Source organism: Delphinapterus leucas, chromosome 3 (genome assembly GCF_059928025.1).
Source record: "Delphinapterus leucas isolate spDelLeu-1000000601 "Yukka" chromosome 3, BTC_Dleu_Yukka2, whole genome shotgun sequence".
Taxonomy (NCBI): Eukaryota; Metazoa; Chordata; class Mammalia; order Artiodactyla; family Monodontidae; genus Delphinapterus; species Delphinapterus leucas.
In genome coordinates, this window is record NC_143131.1 from 106541451 (window position 1) to 106560426 (window position 18976).

The 18976-nt window shown below is 37.9% G+C and overlaps 1 long non-coding RNA gene across 1 annotated transcript in view; it reads left to right on the top strand.

Moving 5' to 3' along the window:
* The window catches only part of LOC149749634 (uncharacterized), a 171724-nt gene that overhangs the window by 95702 nt on the left and 57046 nt on the right, over positions 1-18976 (top strand). The window contains exon 4 of the long non-coding RNA XR_016392759.1: positions 15074-15205. This is a non-coding gene — a long non-coding RNA (uncharacterized LOC149749634). The remainder of the gene's footprint in view (positions 1-15073; positions 15206-18976) is intronic.

An 18976-nucleotide genomic window follows, 5' to 3' on the forward strand; every position in this document is an offset into this window, starting at 1 on the left:
TCACTGTTGTGGCCTCTCCCGTTGTGGAGCACAGGCTCTGGACACGCAGGCTCAGCGGCCATGGCTCACGGGCCCAGCCACTCCGCGGCATGTGGGATCTTCCCAGACCGGGGCACGAACCCACGTCCCCTGCATCGGCAGGCGGACTCTCAACCACTGCGCCACCAGGGAAGCCCTTTCAGCTTTTACCTGATGGCAATTATGAATAAAGTTACTACAAATATCTGTGTGCAGGTTTTTGTGTAAATTTCCAACTCATTTGTGTAAATAATAATAAGTGCCATTGTTGGACTGTAGGTAAGAGTATGTTTAGTTTTGTAAGAAACCACAGTACTGTCTTCCAAAATAGCTGTAGCATTCTGCATTCCCACCAGCAATGAGTTCCTTCTGCTCCACATCCTCAGCAGCATTTGGTATTGTCAGTGTTCTGGATTTCTACCATCCTAACAGGTGTGTAGTGTCTTAATTTGGATTTCCCTAATGACATATGATGTTGGGCATCTTTTTATATGCTTATTTGCCATCTGTGTATCTTCTTTAGTGAGGTGTCTCTTTAGGTCATTTATCCAATTTTTAATCGGGTTTTTACTTTTTTATTGTTGAGTTTTAGGAGTTTTATGTGTATTTTGGATAACAGTCCTTTATTAGATGTATCTTTTGCACATAAATACATTCTCTCAGCCTGTGGCTTGTCTTCTCATCCTCCTGACTTCTGCAAAGCAGAAGTTTTTAATTTTAATGAAATCCAGCTTATCAATTATTTCTTTCATGGATCGTGCCTTTGGTGTTATATGTAAAAAGTCATCGTGAAGCCCAAGGACATTTAGATTTTCTTCTATGTTATGTTCTAAGAGTTTTATGGTTTTGCATTTTATATATTGGTCTATGAACCATTTTGAGTTAATTTTTGTAAAGGGTATAAGTTCTGTGTCTAGGTTCATTTATTTGTATATAGATATCTAGTTGTTCTAGCAGCATTTGTTGAATATTATACAATAATTGTATAATGTGATAAATATTGCTACGTCTGAAATCATATTATGATATACAAATGTGTCAAAGCAATACACTGTATACCTTACTAATGTTACATGTCAAATTTATTCAATTAAAAAAAGACTACCTTTTCTTCTTTGTCAAAGATCAGTTGACTACATTTATGTACGTCTATTTCTGGAGTCTATTTTGTTTCATTGATCTATATGTCTGTTCCTTTGCCAGTACTGCACTGTCTTGATTATTGTAGATTTATAGTAAATTTTGATGTTAGGTGGTATTCTGACTCGGTTCTTGTTCAATATAGTGTTGGCTATTCTGGATCTTTTATCTCTTCATTTAAATGTTGGATTAGTTTGTCAGCATCCACAAAATAACTTCCTGGGATTTTTATTGAAATTTCATTGAATTGATGGATTAAGTTGTGAAGAATTGACATCGGTTTGGTTTAATTTGCATTTCTCTGATACCAATTAGTTAGGCTACCTCTTTATATACTCCTTAGCATTTTGGTTTCCTTTCCTGTAAATTACTTGGTCATATCTTTTGTCTATATATATAAAGTTTTTGAAGTTCCTATCTTTTTCTAGTTGCTTTGCAAGATTTCTGTGTATGCTCTGGATATTGGTCCCTGGTTAGTTTTATACTTTGTAAATATCTTCTCCCAATCTTCTGTCCATTAACTCTATCATTTTGTTCATTGACTAGAGATTCTTAATTTTGCTTTAATCAAATTCATAAATTTTTGTGTCTTTGGGATTTTGTTTAATAAGTCTTTCTTCACTGCTAGGTTATGAAGATATTCTCCTGTATTTCCTCCTGTTAATTTCATAGTTTTGTCTTTCACCTTTGGTTCTTTAATGTACTTGTGATCACTTTTGGTCCAAGAATTACTTTATTTTTCTACATGTAGTGAATCAATTTTCCAAATTTTGACTCCAAATAATTAATTATTTCCCAGTTAATTTGTGGTGCTACCTGAATTGGAAATCACATCAAACTCTGGATCTTACTCTGAATAGTACTGGGTCTGATTCTGAGCATTCTGTCTTGTTGCTTTGGCCTATTTGTTATTTCAGTGCAAACCACACTTTTCTTTTTTAATAATGGCTTCATTGTACAGCTGATAGCCTGGTATGGCAGATTTCTGTCAAGTCTTCTTTTTCATTGTTTAGCTGTTTGTGGATGTTTGTTCATCTCTACGATTTATCTTTAACATCTTTATTGGAGTATAATTGCTTTACAATGGTGTGTTAGTTTCTGCTGTATACAAAGTGAATCAGCTATACATACACATGTATCCCCATATCTCCTCCCTCTTGCGTCTCCCTCCCACCCTCCCAATCCTACCCCTCTAGGTGGACACAAAGCACGGAGCTGATCTCCCTGTGCTATGCAGCTGCTTCCCACTAGCTATCTATTTTACATTTGGTAGTGTATATATGTCCATGCCACTCTCTCACTTTGCCCCAGCTTACCTTTCCCCCTCCCCATGTCCTCAAGTCCATTCTCTACTTCTGTGTCTTTATTCCTATCCTGTCCCTAGGTTCATCATAACCATATTTTTTATAGATTTCATATATACATGTTAGCATACGGTATTAGTTTTTCTGTTTCTGACTTACTTCAATCTGTATGACAGACTCTAGGTCCATCCACCTCACTACAAATAACTCAGTTTCGTTCCTTTTATGGCTGAGTAATATTCCATTGTATATATGTGCCATATCTTCTTTATCCATTCATCTGCCGATGGACATGTTTCCATGTCCTGGCTATTGTAAATAGTGCTGCAGTGAACATTGTGGTGCATTGCTCTTTTTGAATTATGGTTTTCTCAGGGTATATGCCCAGTAGTGGGATTGCTGGGTCATATGGTAGTTCTATTTTTAGTTTTTTAAGGAACTCCATACTGTTCTGCATAGTGGCTGTATCAATTTATATTCCCACCAACAATGCAAGAGGGTTCCCTTTTCTCCACACCCTCTCCCACATTTATTGCTTGTAGATTTGTTTGATGATGGACATTCTGACGGGTGTGAGGTGATACCTCATTGTGGTTTTGATTTACATTTCTCTAATGATTAGTGATGTTGAGCATCTTTTCATGTGTTTGTTGGCAATCTGTATGTCTTCTTTGGAGAAATGTCTATTTAGGTCTTCCGCCCATTTTTTGATTGGGTTGTTTGTTTTTTTATTATTGAGCTGCATGAGCTGCTTGTATATTTTGGAGATTAATCCTTAGTCAGTTTCTTCGTTTGCAAATATTTTCTTCCATTCTGGGGGTTGTCTTTTCGTCTTTTTTATGGTTTCCTGTACACAAAACTTTTAAGTTTCATTAGGTCCCATTTGTTTAATTTTGTTTTTATTTCCGTTTCCCTAGGAGGTGAGTCAAAAAGGATCTTGCTGTGATTTATGTCATAGAGTGTTCTGCCTATGTTTTCCTCTAAGAGTTTTAAAGTGTCTGGCCTTACATTTAGGTCTTTAATCCATTTTGAGTTTATTTTTGTATATGGTGTTAGGAAGTGTTCTAATTTCATTCTTTAACATGTAGCTGTCCAGTTTTCCCAGCAACATTTATTGAAGAGGCTGTCTTTTCTCCATTGTATATTCTTGCCTCCTTTATCAAAGATAAGGTGACCATATGTGCATGGGCTTATCTCTGGGCTTTCTAACCTGTTCCATTGATCTATATTTCTGTTTCTGTGCCAGTACCATACTATCTTGATTACTGTAGCTTTGTAGTGTAGTCTGAAGTCCGGAAGCCTGATTCCTTCAGCTCTGTTTTTCTTTCTCAAGATTGCTTTGGCTGTTCGGGGTCTTTTGTGTTTCCATACAAATTGTAAAATTCTTTGTTCTAGTTCTGTGAAAAATGCCATTGGTAGTTTGATAGGGATTGCATTGAATCTGTAAATTGCTTTGGGTAGTATAGTCATTTTCTCGATGTTGATTCTTCCAATCAAAGAACATGGTATATCTCTCCATCTGTTTATATCATCTTTAGTTTCTTTCATCAGTGTCTTATAATTTTCTGCATACAGGTCTTTTGTCTCCTTAGGTAGGTTTATTCCTAGGTATTTTTTTCTTTTTGTTGCATTGGTAAACGGGAGTGTTTCCTTAATTTCTCTTTCAGATATTTGGTCGTTAGTGTATAGGAATGCAAGAGATTCCTGTGCATTAATTTTGTATCCTGCAACTTTACCAAATTCATTGATTAGCTCTATAGCCTTCTGGTAGCATCTTTAGGATTCTCTATGTATAGTATCATGTCATCTGCAAACAGTGACAGCTTTACTTCTTCTTTTCGAATCTGTATTCCTTTTATTTCTTTTTCTTCTCTGATTGCTGTGGCTAGGACTTCCAAAACTATGTTGAATAATAGTGGTGAGAGTGGACATCCTTGTCTTCTTCCTGATCTTAGAGGAAATGCTTTCAGTTTTTCACCACTGAGAATGATGTTTGCTGTGGGTTTGTCATATATGGCCTTTATTATGTTGAGGAAGTTTCCCTCTATGTCTACTTTCTGTAGAGTTTTTATCATAAATGCATGTTGAATTTTGTCAAAAGCTTTTTCTACATGTATTGAGATGATATATGGTTTTTATCCTTCAGTTTGTTAATATGGTGTATCACATTGATTGATTTACGTATATTGAAGAATCCTTGCATTCCTGGGATAAACCCCACTTGATCATGGTGTGTAATCCCTTTAATGTGCTGTTGGATTCTGTTTGCTAGTATTTTGTTGAGGATTTTTGCATCTACGTTTATCAGTGATATTGGCCTATAGTTTTCTTTTTTTGGGACATCTTTGTCTGGTTTTGGTATCAGGGTGATGGTGGCCTTGTAAAATGGCTTTGGGAGTGTTCCTCCCTCTGCTATATTTTGGAAGAGTTTGAGAAGGATAGGTGTTAGCTCTTCTCTAAATGTTTGATAGAATTCACCTGTGAAGCCACCTGGTCCTGGGTTTTTGTTTGTTGGAAAATTTTAAATCACAGTCTCAATTTCAGTGCTTGTGATTGCTCTGTTCATATTTTCTATTTCTTCGGGTTCAGTCTTGGAAGGTTGTACTTTTCTAAGAATTTGTCCATTTCTTCCAGGTTGTCCATTTATTGGCATATAGTTGCTTGTAGTAATCTCTCATGATCCTTTGTATTTCTGCAGTGTCAGTTGTTAGTTCTCCTTTTTCATTTCTAATTCTGTTGATTTGAGTCTTCTCCCTTTTTTCCTTGATGAGTCTGGCTAATGGTTTATCAACTTTGTTTATGTTCTCAAAGAACCAGCTTTTAATTTTACTGATCTTTGCTATTGTTTCCTTTATTTCTTTTTCATTTATTTCGGTTCTGATATTATGATTTCTTTCCTTCTGCCAACTTTGGGGTTTTTTTGTTCTTCTTTCTCTAATTGGTTTAGGTGTAAGGTTAGGTTGTTATTTGAGATTTTTCTTGTTTCTTGAGGTAGGACTCTATTGCTATAAACTTCCCTCTTAGAACTGCTTTTGCTGCATCCCATAGGTTTTGGGTCATCTTGTTTTCATTGTCATTTGTTTCTAAGTATTTTTTGATTTCCTCTTTGATTTCTTCAGTGATCTCTTGGTTATTTCATAGCATGTTGTTTAGCCTCCATGTGTTTGTATTTTTTACAGTTTTTTCCCTGTAATTGATATCTAGTCTCATAGTGTTGTGGACAGAAAAGATACTTGATACAGTTTCAAATTTCTTAAATTTACCAAGGCTTGATTTGTGACCCAAGGTATGATCTATCCTGGAGAATGTTCCATGAGCACTTGAGAAGAAAGTGTATTCTGTTGTTTTTGGATGGCATGCCCTATAAATATCAGTTTAATCATGTTTAATGTGTCATTTAAAGCTTGTGTTTCCTTATTTATTTTCATTTTGGATGATCTTTCCATTGGTGAAAGTGGGGTGTTAAAGTCCCCTACTATTTTTGTGTTACTGTCGATTTCCCCTTTTATGGCTGTTAGCATTTGCCTGTGTATTGAGGTGCTCATATGTTGGGTGCATAAATATTTCCAATTGTTATATCTTCTTCTTGGATTGATCCCTTGATCATTATGTAGTGTCCTTCTTTGTCTCTTGTAATAGTCTTTATTTTAAAGTCTATTTTGTCTGATATGAGAATTGCTACTCCAGCTTTCTTTTGGTTTCCATTTGCATGGAATATCTTTTTCCATCCCCTCACTTTGGTCTGTATGTGTCCCTAGGTCTGAAGTGGGTGTCTTGTAGACAGCATATATACATGTCTTGTTTTTGTATCCATTCAGCCAGTCTGTGTCTTTTGGTTGGAGCATTGAATACATTTACATTTAAGGTAGTTATTGATATGTATGTTCCTATTACCATTTTCTTAATTGTTTTGGGTTTGTTATTGTAGGTGTTTTCCTTCTCTTGTGTTTCCTGCCTAGAGAGTTCCTTTAGCATTTGTTGTAAAGCTGGTTTTGTAGTGCTGAATTCTCTTAGCTTTTGCTTGTCTGTAAAGGTTTTAATTTCTCTGTCGAATCTGAATGAGATCCTTGCTGGTTAGAGTAACCTTCGTTGTAGGTTTTTCCCTTTCGTCACTTTAAATATGTCCTGCCACTCCCTTCTGGCTAGCAGAGCTTCTGCTGAAAGATCAGCTGTTAACCTTATGGGAATTCCCTTGTATGTTATTTGTTGTTTTTCCCTTCCTGCTTTTACTAATTTTTCTTTGTATTTAATTTTTGATAGTTTGATTAATATGTGTCTTGGCATGTTTCTCCTTGGATTTATCCTGTATGGGACTCTGCACTTTTTGGACTTGATTGACTATTTCCTTTCCCATTTTAAGGCAGTTTTCAACTCTAATCTCTTCAAATATTTTCTCAGTCCCTTTCTTTTTCTCTTCTTTTTCTGGGACCCTTATAATTCAAATGTTGGTGCATTTAATGTTGTCCCCGATGTCTGTGAGACTGTCCTCAATTCTTTTCATTCTTTTTCCTTTTTTCTGCTCTGTGGCAGTTATTTCCACTATTTTATCTTCCAGGTCCCTTATCCGTTCTTCTGCCCCAGTTATTCTGCTATTGATTCCTTCTAGAGAATTTTTAATTTCATTTATTGTGTTGTTCATCATTGTTTGCTTGCTCTGTAGTTCTTATAGGTCCTTGTTAAACGTTTCTTGTATTCCCTCCATTCTATTTCTAAGTGTTTGGGTCATCTTTACTATCATTGCTCTGAATTCTTTTTCAGGTACACTGCCTATGTCCTCTTCATTTGTTTGGTCTGGTGGGTTTTTACCTTGCTCCTTCATCTATTGCATATTTCTCTGTCTTCTCATTCTGATTAACTTAATGAGGTTTCCTTTTCACAGGCTGCATGTTTGTAGTTCCCGTTTTTTTTGGTGTCTGCCCCCAGTGGGTGAGGTTTTGTAGGCTTTCTTGTGGAGGGGACTGGTGCCTGTGTTCTGGTGGGTGGGGCTGGATTTTGTCCTTCTGGTGGGCAGGGCCCGTCTGGTGGTGTTTTGGGTTGTCTTTGAACTTAGTGTGACTTTAGGCAGCCTCTCTGCTAATGGGTGGGGTGTGTTCCTGTCTTGCTAGTTGTTTGGCGTGGTCTTCCAGCACTGGAGCTTGCTGGCTGTTGGGTGGAGCTGGGTCTTAGTGTTGAGATGGAGATCTCAAGAGCTTTTGCTGATTGATATTACATGGGGCCAGAGGTCTGTTGTGGTCCAATGTCCTGGACTTGGCTCTCCCATCTTGGAGGCTCAGGCCTGACACCTGGCCGGAGCATTAAGACCCTGCCAGCCACAGGGCTCAGAAGAAAAAAAGGATAAAAAAACCCCAACAAACTGATAGAACCCCAAACCAAATAGTAAAAGCAAAACTAAACAGACAAAAATGACACAAAGAAACATACACACACTCATAAAAAGAAAGCAAACAAACAAACAAACCAAAAAAACGAACAGTCAGAACCCTAGGACAAATGGTATAAGCAAACCTAAACAGACAAAATCACACAGAGACACATATACTTATGCACTCACAAAAAGAGAAAAAATATATTAAAAAGTAAAGAAGAGAGCAAGAACACCAATAAACAAATCCACCAATGATAACAAGCACTCAAAACTAAACTAACATAAATATAAAAACCAGAAACAAATCAGATGCAGAAAGCAAACCCCAAGTCTACAATTGCTCCCAACGTCTACCACCTCAGTTTTGGGAACATTCGTTGTCTATTCAGGTATTCCACAGACGCAGGGTTCATCAAGTTGATTGTCGGGATTTAATCCACTGCTCCTGAGGCTGCATGGAGAAATTTTGCTTTCTCTTCTTTGTTCGCACAGCTCCTGGGTTTCAGCTTTGGTTTTGGCCCTGCCTCTGCATGTAGGGGACCCTCAGGCATCTGTTCCCCACCCTGACCAGAGGGGGATAAAGCCACAGCTGATTAGGGCTCTCTTGCTCACTCATGCCAGGGAGAGGGAGGGGTACAGTAGTCATAATTGGAATGCGGGGCAAGCCTGTGGTGGCAGAGGCCAGCGTGACATTGCAACACCCTGAGGCGTGCTGTGTGTTCTCCTGGGGAAGTTGTCCCTGGATCACGGGACCCTGGCAGTGGCGGGCTGCACAGGCTCCCAGGAGGGGAGGTGTGGATAGTGACCTGTGCTTGCACACAGGCTTCTTGGTGGTAGTGGCGGCAGCGTTAGCATTTCATGCCTGTCTCTGAGGTCTGAGCTGATAGCCATGGCTCGCACCCGTCTCTGGAGCTCGTTTAGGCAGTGCTCTGTATCCCCTCTCCTTGCACATCCTGAAACATGGTCTCTTGCCTCTTAGGCAGCTCCAGACTTTTTCCCTGACTCCCTCCTGACCAGCTGTGGTGCACTAGCCCCCTACAGGCTGTGTTCATGCCACCAACCCCAGTCCTCTCTCTGGGCTCTGACCTTTGAAGCCCGAGCCTCAGCTCCCAGCCCCCACCCGCCCCAGCCGGTGAGCAGACAAGCCTCTCAGGCTGGTGAGTGCTGGTCGGCACTGATCCTCTGTGCGGGAACCTCTCCACTTTGACCTCTGCACCCCTGTTGCTGTGCTCTCCTCTGTGGCTCCAAAGCTTCCTCCCTGTCCACCACCCATCCCCGCCAGTAAAGGGGCTCCCTAGTGTGTGGAAACTTTCCTCCTTCACAGCTCCCTCCCAGAGGTGCAGGTCTGGTTCCTATTCTTTTGTCTCTGTTTATTCTTTTTTCTTTTGCCCTACCCATGTATGTGGGGAGTTCCTTGCCTTTTGGGAGGTCTGAGGTCTTCTGCCAGCGTTCAGTAGTTGTTCTGCAGGAGTTGTTCCCCATGTAGATGTATTTTTGATGTATTTGTGGGGAGGAAGGTGATCTCCACGTCTTACTCCTCTGCCGTCTTGAAGGTCTCCCCTTATAGAATTTTTAGACTCAATTTATAAATTCTTCAAAAAATGCAACCGGCATTTTGATTGGTATTGCACTGAATATGTAGATCAAGTTGAGGATATTTATCATCTTTATAATATTAAGTCATCTCATTCAAGAATTTGAATTGTCTCTCCTTTCATTCAGATCATCTGTATATTCTTTTTTTTTTGCGGTACGCGGGCCTCTCACTGTTGTGGCCTCTCCCGTTGTGGAGCGTAGGCTCCGGATGCACAGGCTCAGCGGCCATGGCTTACAGGCCCAGCCGCTCCACGGCATGTGGGATCTTCCCGGACCAGGGCACGATTGGCAGGCGGACTCTCAACCACTGCGCCACCAGGGAAGCCTGAGGTCATCTGTATATTCTTCATTGAATCTTTAATTTTTCTCCATGGCAGTCTTTTCTAAATTAATTCCTAGATACTATATAGTTTTGAACTGTGAATGTCACTTTATCTTTATTTTATAATATGCCTTTTATGATTTTGTAAGTTTAAAGTATTTAAGTTGATATTGTACCTAGCAACCATGCTGAGCTATCTGAATAGTTATGTTATTTGGGGGCTTGAAGAAACAGAATGTATTGTTTAGTAGTTGTGGATGCCAGACATCTAAAATCAGTAACACTGTACCAACATCAAGGTGTGGGCAGGGCCACACTCCTTCTGGAAACTCTAGGGGAAAATCTGTTCATTGCCTCTTCCACCTTCTGATGGCTGCCAGCATTCCTTGGCTTGTGGCCACATCACTCCACTCTCTGCCACCATGGTTACATTGCTTTCTCTCTTGTATATATCAAATCTCCCTCCGTCTCCCTCTTATAAGGATACATGTGTTTGCATTTAGGGCCCACACGTATAATCCGACATAATCTCTTCATCTCAAAATCCTTAATTTATTCATATATGCAAATTTTTTTCAGATAAGGTAATGTGTACAGGTTCTAAGGAATAGCATCTTGTATCTTTAGGGGCCATTATTCAGCCTACTATGCTTTCTCAACTTGGTAAAATATATATAACTCAGCTCCCAATATTGCATATTACTTAATGAAGAGACACTAAGGCATTCCCACTAAAGTCAGGTACTAGAGAGGAATCATACAACTCCTATGTAACATTATTTTGAAGCTCTTACCTATTTTAATTAGACAAGAGAAAATAATTGCAGGATATAATAGTTGGACATGAAGAGTTAGAACTCTATTTTCAGATGACATGATTAGACATGTGGAAAATCCAAAAGAATTAATTAGAAGTGACCTCAAATAAAATAATTTAGTAATGTAGCAGCTTATAAAATTAACATTCAAAATCAATAACATTCATAATAGAAACAAAAACCAATTACAAAATGTAATGGAGGAGAAGATCCTCTTATGATTTAAAAAAAAAAAAATTGCCAAGGTAAAACTTAATTAGAGGTATCCAGAACCTACATGAGGAAAATAAGCCTGAAAGTTATAAAAGTTGATTCAACAAATGGAAAAATGTGCCTCGTTCTTGGATAGAAAAACTCAACATCATTTAAAAATATGTTTTCTCTATTTTTATTTATAAATTTATGAAATGCCCAATAATGTTATCATCAGATCTTTTCCCCCTGTAGCAACACGATATGATTATAAAACTTTTTTGAAAGAACAAACAAGGAAGAATGGTTAAAACATCCTGAAAGAGAACAGCAATTGGGTGAGAGAATGGGAGGGTTTGCAGTTACATTACAGCAAACCACAAACGCTTTATAATTAAGACAGTTTGGTATTGACACATTAATAGACAGACAGACAAGCGGGACAAGAGAGTGATGAGAAATAGAATAATATGCGTATGGAAATTTAGTATATAATAAAGGGAGCATCTCAAATCAGTAAGGATAAGATACATTTTTAAAAATAAATATTTTTAATAATAGAAGATTGTGGTTTACTTACAGAAAGATTAGCACACTTAAGAAAATTCAGCATAGTAGTTGTCAATGGAACTCAGCTGACCAAACTATTAAAACATTGTTTCTTGCTTTATAGCTCTGGACTGAAATCACAGATAATGGTTTCATTGTGTTCACTTTAAACTAGAGATATAAACTGTTTAATAAGTGAAATTGAGATGCTGTGTAGCCAGTGTTGTGCTGATAAATGTTTAATACATACACATATACATGTGTTTGTGTGTATGTATCAATATCAATATCTATATCTATATCTATACACATATATATGCATACTATTAATTTTACTGATATAAAGGATATTTAGTAATTTATTAATAGTAATAAAATATACAATATTCTCTATTGTCAACACCATATAATTAATTGATTCTCACAGAATGCTTTCTTTGATTTTTGCCAAATTCTTATCCATAACCAACCTATGGTTGTAATTGTTGAGTGTAGCTTTCATGTGAATGTAGGTTGATATTTTCATTTACATTAATGAGTAAGCTGAGAGTGAAATGACAATGTTGAATCTTGACTTATTTGTGAAGGACATGAGTGACTTCTTTGCTGAATTGGATAATATGTTCCAACTACTGGAAGATTATTTCTTAATTTTTTTGTGCTATTCACAGTGTAACAGCTACAGACAAATGCAGTTTTAAGATGAATCTACATTGTTGACATTTTCTCCATCATTGTCTTAAGTCTAGGCCAGAGGTCAGCAAACTTTTTCTAAGGGTCACATGGGAAATACTTTAGACTTTTGGGGCCATTTAGTATCTGTTGCAACTATTCACCTCTGCCATTATAGCACAAAAACATCCACAGATAATAGGTCAAAAAATGGGTGTGGTTGTGGTCCAGTAAGTTTTATTTACAAAAACAAGTGGCAGGTTGGATTTGGCCTACTGGCCATAGTGATCTCTATAGTATACAGTCAACAAAACAATAACTTAAGCCCCGATTTTGGCACTGCCAACTTTCATGATGTGAATACTACCACCATAGTCAATTTCATGCTAGCAATATGATTTTTAATACTGAGTTGAGGAGAGATGTACAGCAGCATGCCATTCTAGAGTCTTACCACCACAGACAAAAATAACCCCAAGAACCTTGATAATAGTAAAATGTATTAAAATAATCAGGAAGTGATGAGTTTTGAATATTTATTAACTTTGCTTTGAACATGATTTATTTCATTGTACGTTTATATAATTTATTTTGTAATAATGGCTGTGTTTAACAATCAGCTCACAAAATTCCTGAAAATTTAACAATCAGCTCTTGTGAGCTGTCATGAGCCAGCTACAGCACACCACTGTGTGTAGCCATGTGGGAATAGAGAAAATTGGATTCATTATTTACAGTATATACCAGAATAAATTCCAAATGGATCAGAAACACAAACATAAAAATAAGATGAAACCATGCAAGTACAAGGCAAGACATGGATGAATTCCTCTATAAAATGGGAGTAGGGAAAACTTTCCAGACTGTGGCTTGAAAGCCAGAGGTATTAAGGGAAATGAGATAGATTAGCTTCAGAAAATGAACTGAGGATTATTCTTTCTTTTTGCATTTTCTGGAACGACTTATGTAACAGGAATTGTGTTTTTAACAGTTTGATAGAGTCAATTTTAAAAGCATCCAGGCCTAGAGCAATTTGGGATGGAGTTTTAACTACCAATTAAATTTCTTTGATCCTTGTAGGTCTATTTTAAATTCCTTTTTTATTCTTGTACCAGTTGACGTCTTATGTTTCCTAGGAATTTATCCATTTTATCTGTTTGTTTTTTAAATCTGCAGTTATTTCCTCATCTTCATTTTGATCTGTGTTTTATTTACTTTCGTTGTCTCTTTTTCCTCTTGATCAGTCTTATCAGAGGTTTATCTTGGTAATTTTTTCAAAGTAAAACTTTAGTTTTATTAATTTCCTCTACTAAGAAAAGTCATTATATGGTTTCTTTTCCTTTATTATATCCTTTTTCTTCTTTGGGTTTGCTTTGATGTTCTTTCTTATAACTTCCTGAGTTGGATGTTTAGCATATTTTTCTTTTTTAATATTTATTTATTTAAATAAATAAATATTGGCTGTGCCGGGCCTTAGTTGAGGTATGCAGGGTTGCGGACTTCTTAGTTGCGGCATGCATGTGAGATCTAGTTCCCTGCAAGGATCGAACCCAGCCCCCTGCTTTGGGATTGCAGAGTCCCCCCACTGGACCAATGGGGAAATCCCTCTTTTCAACTTTTATTGTTTCCTGATAAGCATATTTAAAGGTGTAAATGCTCCTTCAAACACTGCTTTAGGTATGTCCCACACATTTTGTGTCTTCATGTTCATTCAATTCTAGATAGTCTCTCATTTTGATTATAATTTAATTTTAACCTATGAGTTATTTAGTAACATGGTATTTTCAAAATATAGGACATTTAAAAAAACCTTTCCTGTTACTAATTTCTAATATTAATTCATCTGCATGATATTGTTCCTGGCAAGTTTATTGAGACTTCCTGTAGGCCTAATCTGTTAGTTTAAACATGTGTATGCTTCTAAAAATGTGTATTTGCTATTTGTTGCGTGAACTACTATAGCATATGTATCAAAGCATATATATTATACATAGCATACCACTGAACATTCATATCAAAGATCTGAACAATATAATTAATAGGATAAGCCCACTAATTATACTGTTTAGATAAGGGTCTGCTTAATTTTTGTTTGCTTAATACATTTTTGATAGTATGGTTTTAAAAGCTCCAACTATTTATATGTTTCTCTCCATATGCTGTCAGTTATTGTGACCTATTGTTAGGTGCATACATGTTTGTGATGGTTATCTCTTCTCATTCTATTTTTTGTTTACCTTTTACCTTAATTTTTTTTTTTAATCCACTATTATTATTGCTATTCCAGCCTTCTTTCTTGGTTTTGGGGTTTTTTTTCTTCCTGTCTTGAACTCTTTCATTTTCAACCTTTTTGTGTCTTTTGGTTTTCAGAATTTTTCTCATACACAACATATGTTTGGATTTTGTTTTTATTTGTTAATACCCTCAGAAAGTATTTTTCTTTTTATTTGTGAGTTAAATCCACTTACATTTATTGTAATTTCTTTTAAATTAGAAATTATTTCTCCCACCATATCTTGTATTTCAATTTATTGCATTTTCTGCTGGCTCAAAAAATTATTCTATTTTTGTTCAAGTGTAGCTGCTTAAGACCCTTCCTCATGTTTACTTATCCTATTACTTTCTTAAATTTATCAATGTCTGTATATCCAAGGAAATAATTTTTAAAACTTCCAGAAATAATGAAGAGATCGTCAACTAGAATAAGAACCAAATTGAACGGTGGGTGCAAGATGACAAATGGGAAAAATACTTTTTAAATATTAAAAGAAAATAAGCTTGAACCTAGAATTTTATATCCAGCCCAATTCTTTCAAATGTAATGACTTTAAAAAATATACATATACACATATTTGTATATATATGTGTATGTGTGTATACATACATACATACATACACACATATATATTCATTTCACTTCCAATGCTGAAGCCTTAAAACTACAGAACAGGTAGTTGGGAAGGGAAGATGGAAGTCAGGCGGGGGTGAGCAGGACAAGTTGGAACCCTTATAGAAGCACAAGCTGGAACCTGTGGACAGACTGAAACTTATGTTAGTTCTTGTTACCTCTAACCTTGAATATATGTGTTTCTTGCAGAAATCGGGGGCTTTTATCACCATGGCCAAACACACACCTGGTCCAGGAATCAGAGAACCTTAAGGGGATCTATGGAAGATGGAGCATTTGGAGGCTCCACTGCTTCTTCACACCAGTGAAGTGAGGTGGCAGGTAAGTGACAACACCTTTAGAACCTTTCACAGGGATCTTGCTTATGGCCCACCCTAACTGGAAACATACAAGAAAGGGGATTTGGGGAAAGGGAGTTCAGCCTAGCTAAGCTGACACAGCACAAAGCCACGGCTCACAGGTGTTGGCCCTTTTCCTTCCATCATCTACATCTCCTAGCTTCTTTGTATTTTTTGTCTCTTTATCCTTTCCTGATGACCTCTAGGAGAGTTTCTCAATCTGATCTTCCAACTCAGTGATTTATTCACCTTTGTCCATCTTGCTATGTATCTTATCTATTGCCTTTTTCACTCTAGCTATTACATATTTCATACCTACTTCTCAGTTTAGTCCTTTCTTATGTTTTCTTGTTCTTGCTTCACATTGCTGGTATCAGCCTTAGCCTCTTAATATATTCATCATAATTATTTTAATTTCTTGGTCCATTTCCTCTTACAATTCTATATGATTTAGATGGTTTATACTGTTGAGTTTGTTGTCTTTCTTGTATAGTAGTTGTATTCCTTCTATGGCTTTCTGGTTATTTCTTTGAAAGAATTCCTCTTCCCCTTTGATATCAGTTACTACACAAGGTTCTGTGCTGGGAAGTGGCTACAACCCAGCCTTCAGCTGATGTACCTGTAGATGAAACAAAGCCAGGGAAGAGAGCCTCATAGAACTGATGGTGATCATTCTAATTTTCCATCATCTACAAATAACTTCTCTAGTATGTCTTTCCCATTTAAACTCTCTGGAAGTAATCTCCATAGATTCACTCTCCCTGCCCTGGGGGTTTGGAGAATACCCAAAGGTAACTGGTCAGTACACACCACCCTTTCCATCCCTCCTTTCTCCTGCAGGGCTTTTGCACATCTCTTATTGTACCCTCCTGACCCCTGCAGCCGTGACTGTTGCTGCCAGTTTCTTCGGTGATTGGCGGTCTGTCACCGTCCCCGGTGGCAAGAAGCGAGAACAGACGAGAACTTCTCCTTTCACCCCTCTTCTCACAGCCACCTTAGCTGCCTTCCCTGGCCGGCTGAAGCCTTCTCTCCTTTCACTCATACCCCCACCCCTCCGCAGCCCTCACATAACACTTCTGAGTCTTCAGACTCCCCAGGGACTTCTCATAGGGTTGTATTTTATTCATTTTTGGTCATTAGATCCTCAAATCTGAGTTTCCCTCCAGCTTCTATAGTTTCTCTAGGGTTGATTTTTGGGAAGCAGCCAGTGGCCAGTGTAGTTTGTCATTTTGACAGGATGAGAGAATGGTTTCTAGAATGAACAGGTGTACCATAAAAAGGGGAGAATTAGAGACAGCAGATGTATGAGTTTTAAGGACAGAAAGGCTACAAGTGCACACCAAGAGATGCTTTTTTCTGTGTTTAATTTTTAAAATTTATCTATCTATCTGTAACTATGTAAATGTATTTATGTATGTTTGCATATATATGTGACTTTAAAAGTGAAATAATGCTGTCAGGCTTATAATGAAAACAGCAGTCTTCACCCCTTCCTGCTCCAAACTTCTGCTCCCTCAAGGCAACATATTTCGACATTTAAAAAAAACTGTTTATTCTGGTGTTTACTTCCACATTCTAAGTAACATGCTTATATTACTGTTTCTTGATTTTTAAATGTTAGCTATTATCTTTGGTTTCCTACTGTAGAAGATGGGAACTTGTACCCAATGTATTTTCCCTTCCAACGAGTTCTCTTCCCCTTCTTACTCCAGCTCCTAATATAGTTACGTCACTGCTTTCATTTAATATTGAGTGTTTACACTATCATGCCCACATAAACACTGTTTACAGTTAAGACCTGCAGCATCCTAAGATTATATTTCCTTCCTTAAATAACTTTTTATTTTCTTAGGGTTAATACTTGTCTCTCCCCATTCCCACCACTGTAGTTCAGTGCTCTCTATTATAACCTGTCCTAATCCTCTGATGGAGTTGTTGGATAGTTTCAGATGAAAACATCAGGTGATCTACCTGATTCTTCCCCTCCCCATTCCCATCCCTTTTGTACAAGCGCCATCTTCCTGCTCACACTAGAATGCTAGTTAAACCTTCCCTTTATCATCATCTTGAAACTTCCTTTGCCCGCCTCCCTGTATGAGATCTCCTATTTCCTAATTTTGTATCTCCTTCTTTCTTCCCTTGTTTGGTGATGAAACTAATATTTTCTGGTTGCTTCCTAAAAAAGAGTCCATAAGAGGTAAAAGTTCAAGTCTGCGTGCAGTGGTCATTTGTTATTCAGGCTGCCCCACATTTTTGAACACCCCTTTCCCATTGTTTTAATAGTTTCCCACATTATAAATTCTGCATTCTTAAAGAAAGACATTTTTCAGGTCATTTTCTAGTTGTTGGATTGCAGACATGTGGCTTTGATTATACTTGTCAGCTGCATCTTTGCCAGAGTCAGAATCTGGATCCATAACTGGATTACTTGGGAAAGAGGTAGGGCCTAAGGCTTCCACTTGGCAGGTGCAGATCTGGGTGCAGCAGCACAGCAGGGCTCTGAAGTGATGGCAGAGACAGAGGTAGGACCTGGAACCAGTGCCAGCAGCCTCCTGGCTTGGTGGTTTCTGTGAGAGGCAGTGACTTCCTCACTGGGCAGCTCTGTGCTATGGTGCTCGGGTGTCACTCGTGGAAACACAGTCCATTTCCTCCACCTCAGTCTGTGAATTCTGTCTCATGACTAGTCCTTTTGGCTTAAACTAATATCTCAGTCTGTTAGGACCGCTATAACAGAATACCACAGACTGGGTGGCTTAAAACCAACAGAAATTTATTTCTCACAGTTCTGGAGGCAGCATGCTCGGGTTCTGGTGAGGGTCCCCTTCCAGGTTGCAGACTGCCAACTTCTTGCTGTGTCCTCACATAGCAGAAGGGGCAAGGGAGCTTTCTTGGGTCTCTTTTATAAAAGGTATTAATCTCATTCATGAGGGCCATTCACCACCCTCCTGATACCATCACACTGGGCATTAGGATTTCAACATACAAATTTGGGGGAGACACAAATATTCAGACCATAGCAACTGGCTAGAATAACTTCTACTATATTAAACTAGGCTGGCTAATATGCCTTGCATGCCTAAAGGTATCTTTATTCTACTGTAAGATATAAGCGTTTGATTGAGACTAGAATTCTAATTTGGAAATCATTTCCCTCAAAAACTAGAAAGCATTTCTCCATTACCTCTGGCTTCTATTGTTATTGCTTAGAAGTCTGAAGTTGCTCTTTTTCCTGAATCTACATGTGATTCACTTCTCTCCAAAGCTTTTTTATCTTAAAGTAGTATTAAAGTTTTTCTTTTTCTTTTTATTATTATTTTTTTTGCTGTACACGGGCCTCTCACTGTTGTGGCCTCTCCTGTTGCAGAGCACAGGCTCCAGACACGCAGGCTCAGCGGCCATGGCTCACGGGCCCAGCCGCTCCGTGGCATGTGGGATCTTCCCGGACCAGGGCACGAACCCGTGTCCCCTGCATCGGCAGACCGACTCTCAACCACTGCGCCACCAGGGAAGCCCTAAAATTTTTCTTTTTTTGTTATCAAATCTACAAATGGTCATATTTTAAAGTCAAATAGTTCTAGATGTTGTTTTATGAAAAACAACTATTTTCTGACTTGGTGCCCCCATTTCCTTATGATAGGAAGCAGCCACTTTTACTAGTAATATATATGAATATATAGTTAAATGCATTTTTAGCCCATGTGAAATGGATCCCAGGAAGTTTTTCAAAATTCTCACACTTGGCTGTTATTCACTT